Source organism: Dunckerocampus dactyliophorus, chromosome 9 (assembly GCF_027744805.1).
Source record: "Dunckerocampus dactyliophorus isolate RoL2022-P2 chromosome 9, RoL_Ddac_1.1, whole genome shotgun sequence".
Taxonomy (NCBI): domain Eukaryota; kingdom Metazoa; phylum Chordata; class Actinopteri; order Syngnathiformes; family Syngnathidae; genus Dunckerocampus; species Dunckerocampus dactyliophorus.
Genome location: NC_072827.1, coordinates 31315920 through 31328934, shown reverse-complemented (window position 1 = coordinate 31328934; position 13015 = coordinate 31315920). Strand labels below are relative to the sequence as shown.

Genomic DNA, 13015 nt, shown 5'->3' with positions numbered 1-13015 from the left:
TAAGCTCGCTCATGCTAACTGTTTTTATATCTTTAGAACGCCCAGGAAAGAGAAAGACGTGTGTGCGTGTCTCACTTAAGGACTGTGGATGATGGGCAAAATTCCCCCAAAAAGTACCCGTTTGGGAATGACGATGTTAGCGAGTAGCATTTGGTCAACGAGGCCTCGTGTAGCGAGGTCACCGTGTGCCTCTCTTCCTTTGGAGGGTGGAAGTAACCCTCGGAGAGACAGATTAACCACAAAGGTCTGCAAAAATGCTTTTTTCTACCTCTAAAGCCTCACTACTTGACTTTGTCGTTCACATCCCGATCAGACACAACAGAACACCGAGTCCTGCCTCTTGCAATCGTCTTCTACTTGTATTCCGTCAAGTCGTATGAGCATTTTGTGTGGATTTAGCCGCACGGAGGCTTGTAATGGGAGACGTAGCCTCCGGGGCCTCTTGGCCTGCAGAGTCATGCTTTAATGAGCATCACTGAAACTGAGAAATGACAGCTCACCGACTCTCTCAACCTCCTGATTTACTGTATTAAAGGAGAAAATGGAGAAATACGTGTTCCCCTGTAGCCACCACAGCTAACTATTACCTCCGCCCAACAAACCTCAAGGGTGTGTGAAAACATCCCACCAAAAACTCCCCTTTATGCATTTTTTAGCACCTGTGTTTCTCTCAAATTCAAAATCATAAGAAAGTTTATGATGTACTTTTAAGAAGTTCTAGTATTTAGGATCTAGGGAGGACAGGAGTCGTATCAACACAAAGAAGAAAACAAATAAAAGGGTCATTCTCCTGAAAAAGGGGCACGGCAAGCAAAAATGTAAGTTGATATTTCACAACATAACCAATTTGCATATTAAAATTAGTATCACTTGTTCTGTTTCAGCTTATGAAGAAAAACCTGCAAGAAAAGTACAGGTGCACGATAATTATTGGTCTGATCATCGTCAGCCCGATATGAGGGAATTATGACGTCATACCGACAAATCCGAGGCGAGATTACCCGTACTGTTGTCATAACTTCCTCTGAGCTCAGTCGTAAACAAACATTCACTTTCCGAGGAAGACCTTCTACGTGCTCGTTGTACCAAATGCTCCACAATGAGGGGGGAAAATCCCTGGAGAACACAAAAAACCTTATCGGCCACCTCTTGCGCTTTTCAAAGAGACCTCCGTGGCGTCACAGCGGCTGCTCGGAGCATGCGTCCGAATACAGCACACCTTGCTGGGCCACGCCAAAGGAGGAGACACCTGGCGTGTTTACTAGGGTGAAGCTACGTGCACGGCTGTGGGTTTTCAGATGATAATTAGTGAAGCGCATGAAGTGTGAGTGGCGTGAGCTGGGTCACATGGACACGGCTTGTCAGGGATGAACATAATGATCACCTGTACACCTGATCAGCTGTCACATGGCCCTGCTATTAAAATAATCACCACCTCGAGGATGCGTGGACTGTGTGTGTGCGCCTGAACATGAGCCATGGATCATAGAATCTAACAACAGGAACGTTCACATACCTCAAACGTAGAAATGTTCACATCCACGCCCATGAGTAGTGATGTCTCTTATTGTTCTTATCATTGGTGTTAATGTTGCGTGGCATGCACCCTTTTGACAGCACGGCACCTTTTTCACGACTTTCCACCTGTTGCAGAATATTACAGAAGGAAATTTTGCTCGCCGATAATTGTCCTACAAATTATTAACCATATTATCAACATCATGTTTTTACACCATTTTTGTCATGAATGTAATGATACTAATAATATTAATAATAAAGTGAGTACACCGTATCGAAAGCAATAAACTGGAATTGGAATGTCATAAAATTTTCCATAAAATCAGTTCAACAGAGAACATCATTAGGGATGTGACATTCTGAACATTTCTTATGATGATTATTGTGGCCATAACTATCACAGTTATTATTATTATTATTACAGTATTGTTGAATGTGCTCAAAATGTTTCAAAAGTACTGACACACACACTGAAGTCTAACCAAGTCTTATTCAATAATAACAATATTAAATTATATTGTGTGCCGTTTTTATGAGCCAGAGCTTCTGTTTGCATCAGTTGGTGCTTTGAGAGAGAGAGAGAGCGTACTGTACGACGGAACCGATGGCTGCTCCATCACGGCCTTACCATTGCTTTCATTTGAAACGGTTACACCAACAGTTGGGAGTTTTACCGCAGTTCATCATAAACTCATTCAATCCCAGCCATTTTTCAAAAGGCAACCTCTTCACTAGATGATTGTGACTCGTCCTTCAAGGCGCACAGAATGTTGTGTAAGCATGGAACCTTCCAAAACAAAGGTGAGACTCCTGTCTTCCATCAGACAAAAAAGTTTCTTTCTAGCTTTTTTTATTCTTCAGTAATCAGCAGTAGAACATCGGTAAGTTTCAGGAAAGTATCAGTTCCTGACTAAAAGGAGAAAAGCAGCTTTTTTGTGAAAAAATACATTTCAAGCATAACTTTTACATTGACACAAATATTTTTGGCTTTTGACATCTCACATATCTAAACAACTATACTAACAGAAACATCACAAAATGGGCGTTGTTTTACATCAAAATAACCATTTATTTTACAAATATAACACCATCGACTATTTACAATTTTCACATTTGCAACTGAAGTGTGTGTGTGTGTGTGTGCACGTGCATGCGTGTGTGCACACACATGCGTTAAAATTTCCCCAAAATGTGTGACCTTCCACATGCTACACTCCTCCACGCTCTCTCACTTCCTCCTTCCTGTCATGTGTGTTTTTCCGTCAATGTGATCTCTGTCGAGCTCTTTTGAAATGCACGACTGCCACCTTTGCTCTGAAGTGAAAGCCATTGGTGGACGACGTACATTTGAAACTTTTGAGATCGGGTGTTTGGGTTCATAAAAAGGTATAAATACGTCTCGAGCAAAAACTGCACTAAAATGAAAATTTGTGACAATATTTCTGATTTTGAATCAGTTTTACTTTGGTTATTGTCTGAACGTTGACAAAAAAAAGGTAGAAATAACCTGCAAATGCTGTCAAGTTGACATTGTGTGTCAATGCAGGCGTCAGCTCATTTGCATATCCTCCTCCTTGACTGCCTTTTAGCAGCGTTGGGTGTGGAATACGCTGTGGGGCGTTGCACTCGGGGAAGGACTGAAACGTACGTTGCAGCGTTTTCTATTATTCATTTAACTGACTTTGTCACAAACTTGACAAATTGACATCAGATGGTGTTTTATACCCGCCACCCTAAAGAGGAGAAGCCGTATAGAAGATGGATGGATGGATGGATGATGGTTGGATGATGGATGGATGATGGATGGATGATGGATGGATGATGGATGGATGGATGGATGGATGATGGATGGATGATGGATGGATGATGGATGGATGGATGGATGATAGATGGATGATGGATGGATGGATGGATGATGGATGGATGGATGGATGGATGATGGATGGATGGATGGTGTTTTCTACGTGTGCGCCCGAGATGATTGAATTGCTTTACTGATTATGGTGGTCTGGTGGTTAGCATGTTGGCCACACAGTCAGGAGATCAGGAAGTCTGGGTTGGATTCTCCCTTGGGCATTTCTGTGTGGAGTTTGCATGTTCTCCCCGTGCGTGTGGGGGTTTTCTGGGTACTCCGGTTTCCTCCCACATTCCACAAACATGCATGTTAGCTTCATTGGAGACTCTAAATGGTCCGTAGGTATGAATGTGAGTGTTTGTCTATATGTGCCCTGCCATTGGCTGGACACCAGTCCAGGGTGGACCCCGCCTGTCGCCCGAAGTCAGCTGGGATAGGCTCCAGCATGCCCACGACCCCAGTGAGGATAAGCGGCATAGAAGATGGATGGATGGTGGTGAGAGGCCGAGAAGGTAGCACTGGTAAATCCATTCAAACTGTGAAAAGAAGAGTGGATTGTTGACTGATTGTGTTGAAGCAAGATGGAGCGCAGTACCGGGCTGAAACCAGCAGAGGCGCTGTTGGCTTCATTATTTCGTCGTTCCGCCCCCGCCACGTGTGACACCACCATGGAAACGGGATCTGAGAACATTCAGGGAGTAGTGATGTGCGATACCACTGATTTCACTTCTGAACCAAGTTAAAAGCAGGCTGTAATAAGCGATATCAATCTGATACCGACACTGTGCAAATTCACCTAAAGTGAAAAAGTAGTGTATTTTTTATTATACCATCATATGACTGAAGTATCAAATGTATCGATATTTTGATTTGAGTATCGGTTCTGGTGCTGGTATCGGAAGTATTGAAATTTCAGTCTCGATCCGCACATCTCGAGTTGAAGCAGGATGGGGTGTAATACCGAGTCAAACCAGCAGAGGCGCTGTTGGCTTTATTGCTTTGTCGTCTGCCATGGAAGCAGGAGTTGAGAACATTCAAGGAGATAATCATGCATTGATGAATTGATCTTGTGCAGCATTAGATGGTGATCGTGCTCCAAGAGGGATCTTAAAAGGATATATTCGCAGCCATTCGGGTTATGGCTGCTCTCTGCTTGAGGATCAATGCACTTGATAGCGTCGCTCATTAATCTGCCTGCTGGTCAGACTGTGAAATTTATGACAAATATTGCGAGTGTGGAAGACGTGTCTTTTGCAAATGAGGGGTTAAATGGCGCCCTGCTATCTAAAGATGGAATTACTGCCTTCACTTCATATTTGGCATGGATTACATCCTGATTACAGCCTTTCGTGCTCCGCACTTTCTGAGAATGTCTTCAGTACATTTGAATTTGTTGTGTTTCTTTTCCTTTTCCATGTAATTACCGTCTGTCGGCAATATTTGCACGCCTGTCAGGAGTGCGGAAGAAAAGCAAAAGCTCTCATAATTATGTTTACATCCACAGATGAATATCCAAGTAGAGTAATGATCAGTAATTAGAAATACTTTTTAGCATGTCTGCTGCTCAGTGGGGGCCATTGTGTGCTGGATGGAAAGAGTTTGTGCAGCTTAATAATGACATTGTGTGCCGCTAAATGTGAAGTGTGTGTGTTTCCCCTGCCTTGGCTTGGCTTGCAGTGTGTAATCACGCTGCAGTCTGACTTGAAAGAGCTCATTACAGTTAGTTTTCTAAAGAGGCGCTTATTAAACACAGTTACCTAATAAGCATCTTGGGTGGTGCAAATTGGTAAAAATGGTAATGACTCTGATTAGGCCACGTTTCAATTATGACAGCTTTCCCTCCCCCACATCTCCCGAACACCCCCCCCCCCCCCCAGCCAAAAAAAGAGGAAGGAAAGTCCAGCTCTTTATGCTCGCTCTCTCCCACACACACACACACACACACCTACACACACGCACACCTACACACACACACACACACGCACGCACGCACACACACACACACACACGCACACACGCACGCATGCACACACACACACGCATGCACACACACACACACACACACACGCACGCACGCACGCATGCACACACACACACACACACACGCAGAGGGAGAGAGAAAAAGGAAAAGAAAACGGCTCTGCCACCTCGGTGCTTCCTTTCAGCCGCACTGTAATGAATAGAGAATTGTGCAAGCGGCGGTCCAATTTACACACTGGGAAATTGGATGGACAGAGTGGAGGCCTGCTCTTGTTTGCTTAAAAAACGGGCCTGGCTAGCAGATTAATAGTTCCCAAAAAGGTCAACATTTGTGTTTCATGGATGCTGATCACTGAAGCTGAAATTAAACACCGCGGCGTCGCAGTATCGCCGTGTCATCGCGCCATCCGAGGCGTCGTCTCCCCCCCACGCATGCGCGCCGTGCTATGAAACCAACAACAAACGCTACAAAATCCCTTCTCCTTTGTGCAGAAAGCTTTTATTTTGTTATTTGTTTTCTAAATGCTTTATGAAGTGTTCAGGAAATGTTCCAAGCCACATTCCAACATTCCCACCTGCCATACAAGTGCAAAAAGAAGCCAAACACCAGCAATAACAATGCAAATAAAAATAATCCGTTCCAGGGTCAAACTGTGGCCATCCTAAAAGCTTCATTAAGTCTACAGACAGTGTCTTTTTTAAAATTACTTTCATGAACTCATTCAATCCCAGCCATTTTTCAAAAGACAACCCCTTCAGTAGCGGCCATCTTAGGCGATTTGGACGGATCTTTGAGGCACACAACATTGTGTTGTATGGTTAAATAAACATGGAAGCTACCAAAAGAAACATTAGACTGCCATCTTTCATCAGGAAAAAAACTCTGTTTCTAGCTACTGTATTTCTGTTCTTTAGTCATCAGCAGTAGAACATATGGAAGTTTCTGGAAAATATCAGTTCCTGACTAAAACAGAGAAAACCAGCTTTTTGTGAAATGATACATTTCAAGCATAACTTTCATTTTCACGCAAATATTTTTTGCTTTTGTGGCAACGCAAGTATGTAAACTACTACACCAACATAACACAAAGGCTTGTTTTACATGAAAATAACAATTTATTTACAAATATAACACCATCAGCTATTTACAGTTTTCACATTTGGAACTGAACTTTGTGTGTGTGTGCACGTGTGTGTGCGTGTGCATGCGTTCAAATTTCCTGACAACACGTAACCTTTTGCACGCTAAACTCCTCCACGCTCTCTCACTTCCTCCTTCCTGTCATGTGACATTTTCCTGTTCACATGATCCCTGCCGAGCTCTTATCAAATGCACTTCTGCCACCTTGTGGCCGTTTTAAGGCTTAAAATTGCTCTGAAGTGAAGTCCATCAGTGGGGAGTTGCGTCATCGCCTCTTTTTGCCTCTCGTGCAAAACTACTAAATACGTTGTTGGGATCGGGCATTCGCGTTTATAAAAACATCTTTGGTATTGAATGAGTTAACAAAGGAAAGAAAAAAGATGAAACAATCGCAACTCCACCCAGTCTAGCGACACAATACCTACACCCCCACACCCCCACACAAAACAATGAAAATACAAATAAAACACCAAAAATCAATACTGTGATAATAATAATAATAATAATAATAATAATAATAATAATAATAATAATAATAATAATAATATCAGTAATGATTACAACAAGAACAACAATAATAAATGCCAACAATGATAATTAACAACCACAACACCAACGACAATGATAATAACAATAACAGTCCCAGTTTTTAATATTTAATTAACAAAGGAAAGAAAAAAGGATCTCAACCCCACCCCAGTTCAGCTCTACAACACTCAAAAGGATAAAAACACAACAATTGAAAAGAGAAGACACACAAACACACCAAAAGTTAATACAAATATAAAAACAACAATAATAATAATAATTCTAATTATTGTAATTATATTATTAGAATTATATATGCCTAATTTCCCCCAAAGCATTAAACCAACAGTAAGAAGCACACACACACACGCCCTCACACTCACACACACACACACACACACACACTCACACACACACACACACACACACACAAAGTACATCAAAATAAACCACAGCAATCTTTAGCATCATTATTATTACGCCCATAAACGTTACCCCCACCAGTCATAAAAATATGAACCATTTTCATGAATTCATTGTCATTGAAATTCATGATGAAGTAAAAGCTGCTCTCAAGCAGGATTGTCCGCACGGCGATGCTGATGCGTCAACGTGATCTCCAAGCCTCAGGCTATCTGCCGTCGTTGCACAAGTTGCACGGAATGAGAAACAAAGGAACCTGTGGATGATGAACAAAGGTTCCCATGCAAGCCCCCCCCCCACCAAGTCATCAAAGATCAAACCCTGTTGATTTTTTTTCCCAAATTCACCTTTTTTACCTTTTCATTTTTTACAATTCTGCTTTTTTCTTTTACATTTTCCACTTATTTAAGCAGCGTAGCGTAGCGTAGCGTAGCGTAGCGTAGCGATGTGCTTTTTGGGTTAGCGAGCGAATGAATGAATGAAATGCAAAAATCCTTGCATTTATTGATGCAATACATCCTTGGCCGATTACGCCCAGCAGCTCAGAAAGGGATGTCGCCCGGCTGACTTTTCTAACGGGACGTCAGGAGTTTATGTATGACACCCTTATTTTGTTTACACAGCATGTGGAAAAGCACACTCTTATTTTGAAGGCCGGAAGTGAGTTGTGCGTGTCTGTGAATGTTGTTGAAAGGAGCTGTCATCTTTGCTGTGAAAAGCAGCGTGGATGTTTGAGTTGAAGTTGAAGCAATTCTGGCGTGAAACCAGCGGAGGCGCTGTTGGCTTTATTATTTTGTCCTTAGCATGGAAACAGGAGTTGAGAACTTTCAGGGAGTAGTGATTTGCAATCCCACTGATTTCAATTTGGATCCGATACTGAGTAAAATTCAGACTGGTATCGGCGATACCGAAACTTCAAAAAGTCGTGTATTTGATGAATGAATTCATAAATTCCATAATTACATGAAACATTTCATAACTGAACTAAGTGAATAATCACCAAGCACGAATAAACGCACGTCTCGTCCTTATTTCAGCTTCCATTCACATTCCGTCAGAGGTGAGTGTCGAAGTTTTTTGACAACTTCCCAGTGTTTCCGGTCACCGTTTCGACAAGTTTAGTTCGGGATGGGGCGGGCCAGTGCTTGCGGTGAGATTCCACCACAGTGAGTTGGTCCGCCGGGGAAATGCTTCCCCAGGCAATCGTTCCTTCTCCCCACGACGACAGCGTTTCATTCACATGATGTCACTTTCTGCACGATTAACAGTCAATTCCGATTTTATTGGCCAATTCCGCGATTCCGTTAACACGGAAATCATAGGATGCGAAATGTGTGACGTAGCCGTGCTTGTCTTCAGTAACATTTCAGCTCAACATTGTCTTTAGCTTCATTCAGTCACTTTTATTCGGCCAATGAATATCTTTTAGATGGAAGTGACACAAAAATTGGTTATTTTTTGACATTTTGAATAAAATCATTTGTGTCCTTTCCGAATCTGAAATTGTAAATGCACAGTTTACATGTGATCAACATCCTTTAGAGCAGGGCTGCTCAAAGTTCCGCTAATGCTTAAAATGAGCAAAATACTGCAAGTATTACGTGTTCATTGTCATACACGCTCACAGCTTGGACAGGAAACCAGAAAACCTTGTTGGAGCTTTTTAGAGGGCTTTAGAGCTCCCTCATGCAAACTGTTTTGATATCTTTTGGAACGCACAGAAATGGGAAAGACTTCATGTCTTCCATAAGCATTGGGGAGGGTGTGCAAAATTACAATAAAATTGCACTTTTCCATGAAGGAAATGAGGAGGAACACGATACGTAAGCAACATAAACGTAACATAAAACAACATAAAAATGCCTCATAAATTCAAATGAAATATCAAAATTGCTGTAAATAAAACCACAAAATCCGACATTGGCTTTTAAGTGTGCAATGAGTGTACATTAAGGAGGAAGATGAAAAATGTTGCCCATGTTGACTCCAATTAGTCTGGCATCAGTAAAATACTACATTGTGCCAGAGACCTGAAAAGGCGCACGTGCGCGTTACTGTCACGTTCTCTGTGACGCCACACGAAGGTGGAGTTGAGCCTGAAACGCAGTAAATCAACTATTTTTGTTTCAGCACTGCAAATATTTTTGTCATTATTTGCACTTTTTTCACATTTTTTGTATCAACACCCTAAAAGTGGTCTTTTTCCCTCCGCCCTTGTTTTTCCCTGAGGGGTTTGCAGTAGGATATGATTGTTTCTTGTCATTGTTCTACATATGAATGTATTTTATTATTTGATATTTTATTTCAAATATACATATAAAAATAATTACAATTATCATTATATATCACAAGTTGATTCTACATGACAACCAGAACTGCAATGAAAACCAGTTTGACGCCCCTGCTTGAAACTTTCAGGATATGAATCATTTTCAAACAATAAAAATCTTTGCTATGGATATCAATTGATCTTTTATCTTTTAAAATGAATAACATTGTCTGTGGGAAAAGTGGAGCTGATAATGAAGAGAATGGTATTTAATGAAGTCATTTCACTCCGATGCACCTTGACATGAAGTATATTTCTCAGTGTCAATGTATTCATTCAATATCAAATATCAAATATGATCTTCCTCCTCCGCAAATCAAATTCCTTTGTGTCGCGCGTGTGTCCTACATGGCGTGTTAGCGGCGTCAGGTAATCATCTTGGATGATGTGCAAATCTCCACGTGGATGACATGAAGTACACTCTGCAAGTAGCGCCTCTTTGATTGCCTTAAGTGGCACATTGTTCACAGGCCATTAACAATAACACCCAATCACACTCAATAAGCACCCGCGCAATTTTGCTATTGACCAAATGTGGCTGGAGTGTTAATGAAGCGTTTGCTCCAAATCCATCACCGATGCTCTCGACTCACGCCGGTGCTGCAGGAAAGCATGTGAAGATATGGCATCGCTGCCGCTGCCTTCCACTCTGTGCTACTTGTGTATTGTGTTAGCATGCTAACGGTTGCCATGTTACGATGTCACTTAATTTACTCGTGTCTAAATACAAATATGGGGAATGGGATGATGTGGGGACTTTATAGGAGCGCCTTGGCACTTTTGATGCTAGCATGTTAGCATGCACGCCCGAAAGCATGTTAGCATTGTAGCTCATTGCACATATACATACTGCTATGGCACATCATGTAGGGAAACTAAAGAACTGCCGTGGCACTTTCTGTACATATTGCTATCTTGCTAGGTGGTAGCATGCTATCTGTTAGCATGTTAGCATTGTAGCTAATTTACTCATGTCTACATGCAAATACAGACATGGCATGGTATAGGGACACAATAGAACTGCCTTGGCACTTTCTGTACAGAGTGCTATCTTCCTAGGTGCTAGCATGGTAACTGTTAGCATTTTATCTAATTTACTCATGTCTACATGCAAATACAGACTGGGCATGATGAGTGTGTGCCTGTGCGTGCGTGTGTGTGCGTGTGTGTGTGTGTGTGTGTGTGTGTGTGTGTGTGTGTGTGCATATCAATCATATCTGTCAAGAGTCAGCTGAGAACAGAACAAGTTCACTGCAAGTGGATGATGGCAGATGTGTTCTGATTTGAGGCCAATCTTATTCAGACAAGGAGAAGCTCTTAGCAGCTCGTAGTCACTCCTCGTGACAACATTCACTTCAACAATGTTGCTTATATTTAATAAATCATTTTATTTAGAATTTTTTTTTTTTTTTTACAGAAATGCCTCCAAATTTGTAGAAAATGAACATGTTGTTTAGTACAAAAAAGCATCATCTTATAACAAGATGTATACACGATATGTCTTCCCAAACCCTCCTGATTTGTGTGCATAGGATTTTTCTATGAGCATTTGTAGCTGATGCTTGCTGCCAGGCTTTCTTGCCTTGGGCTTTTTCCCCCCTTCATCATTAGCTTGGATGCTTGACAAGCATGTAAGCCATAGCATGGATCTCTTTGACTAAAACCTTGTAAATGAACACAATTAGTGCAGCGTAATCCTACTAATTAGCTCCTGGTGTGGTGGGTGGGCCAATGACGGGGAGGGAATCATCTCTTATTCTTTCCAAACAATAACTACGCCCGCTGCTTCTTACACGACGTGAATGGACGCAGTACAAATACTGCAATACTGACGTCTAGCACTGCAATACCTGCTGGGATTATTGCATTTGGAAATAATAGATTCAATACGTGCAGACACACATTCATGCATAGATACAGGATGCATCCAGAGATAGAGTCCATAGAGACACATACTCCTGTAGAGATACAGTAAGTAGAGTAGAATGTGTCGGTGTTGAGTTGCAGTCTATTGAACATTGTTTAAGAGCGCGCATGATTGGTTAATCCCAAAGAAAAGTACAAATGTATAAAAACATCTATTTGCGACCGGACGTTGCGGTTGAACGTGATGTTGATGTCGCTCACATCTCAAGGCTGAAGAGGCGGAGAGACGGCGGCAGTCAAGCATGTGTTTTTTTCTTTCCCCGCCCGGCCGTGGATGGAAGCAACGGGCAGACTTGATGTGGATGTAATTCCTGCTGGGCTGAGGGGTTTGTGTGATGAAAGCAACGGAGCGCTGCCAAGGAAGATTGCTTTGCTGCGCTCCTTCAAGCAGATTTGAAAGTGTCTGCGAAGGCCTCAGATGAGAGTTGGATTATGGACTGACCCGCCATGTCATTGTGCTGCGCGTTGCTCGGGTGCTCGGGTGGATTACAGCGGCGTGCTGTGTCTCACATCCTCATCACTGCATCCTCTTACTCGCGTCTTTGTGTTTGTTTGCCGCATGGGAAACTGGCGTCGCTCGAGCCTTCACGGGACAAGGAAGCGTATTTGGAGCTGAGATGGGGCAGTTAAACCATGTGGTCTCCACCAGCCAATCGTTTGCAGGTGGAAAAACATGCGTTGAAATACTTGGTAGTTGTCGTCGCTGTCTGAAAAAGCGCGCGGCTCCTTTGATTTTTGATTTATTTTCTCTTTGCATCGAAGGACATAACAAGCATTTCAAAACACAACAAATATATATGCCATATTTTATACACTCAACAGCATTTAAGTAAATGTCATTTTTGTTGTTTTAACAATAAAAATGGACACTGTAGAACATTTGGAAACACGTGTGGAAGGTGGTAATAAAGCAAAAATAATGAATGGACATAATAAATGGACATAAAATAAGCTGTGTGATGAATCAGCATCAGCATTAAATGGAGATTCAACGGTGCAAAGGTTTGTCCCAAAAGTGTAGAAAGACAAGTATCGCCAAAACATTGTTCGTTCTTGTTTCGTTTATTTTAATGCAATTCACAGTTCTTAAAAGTCCAAAAAGGAGTAGAAAGAAGCAAAGCTAATTTAATCCTACACCCCCCCCCCCATCCATTTCACATCAATCGCAGTACATTTGTACTCTTCCTGTATTTTAAATTTGCCAATTTTAAACACACAGGAAAATGGTAAGGCAGTGCAACAGTGTGGTAAAATAGGACTCAATAAATAAATACAAATACATGTATAATAATAATCACTGATGAGAGGGTGAATA

General features: G+C 41.8%; 1 protein-coding gene across 2 annotated transcripts in view; it reads left to right on the top strand.

The window, feature by feature from the left end:
- fign (fidgetin) overlaps positions 1 to 13015 on the top strand; it is a 42594-nt gene that overhangs the window by 18265 nt on the left and 11314 nt on the right. The gene's annotated exons all lie outside the window — the stretch shown is intronic.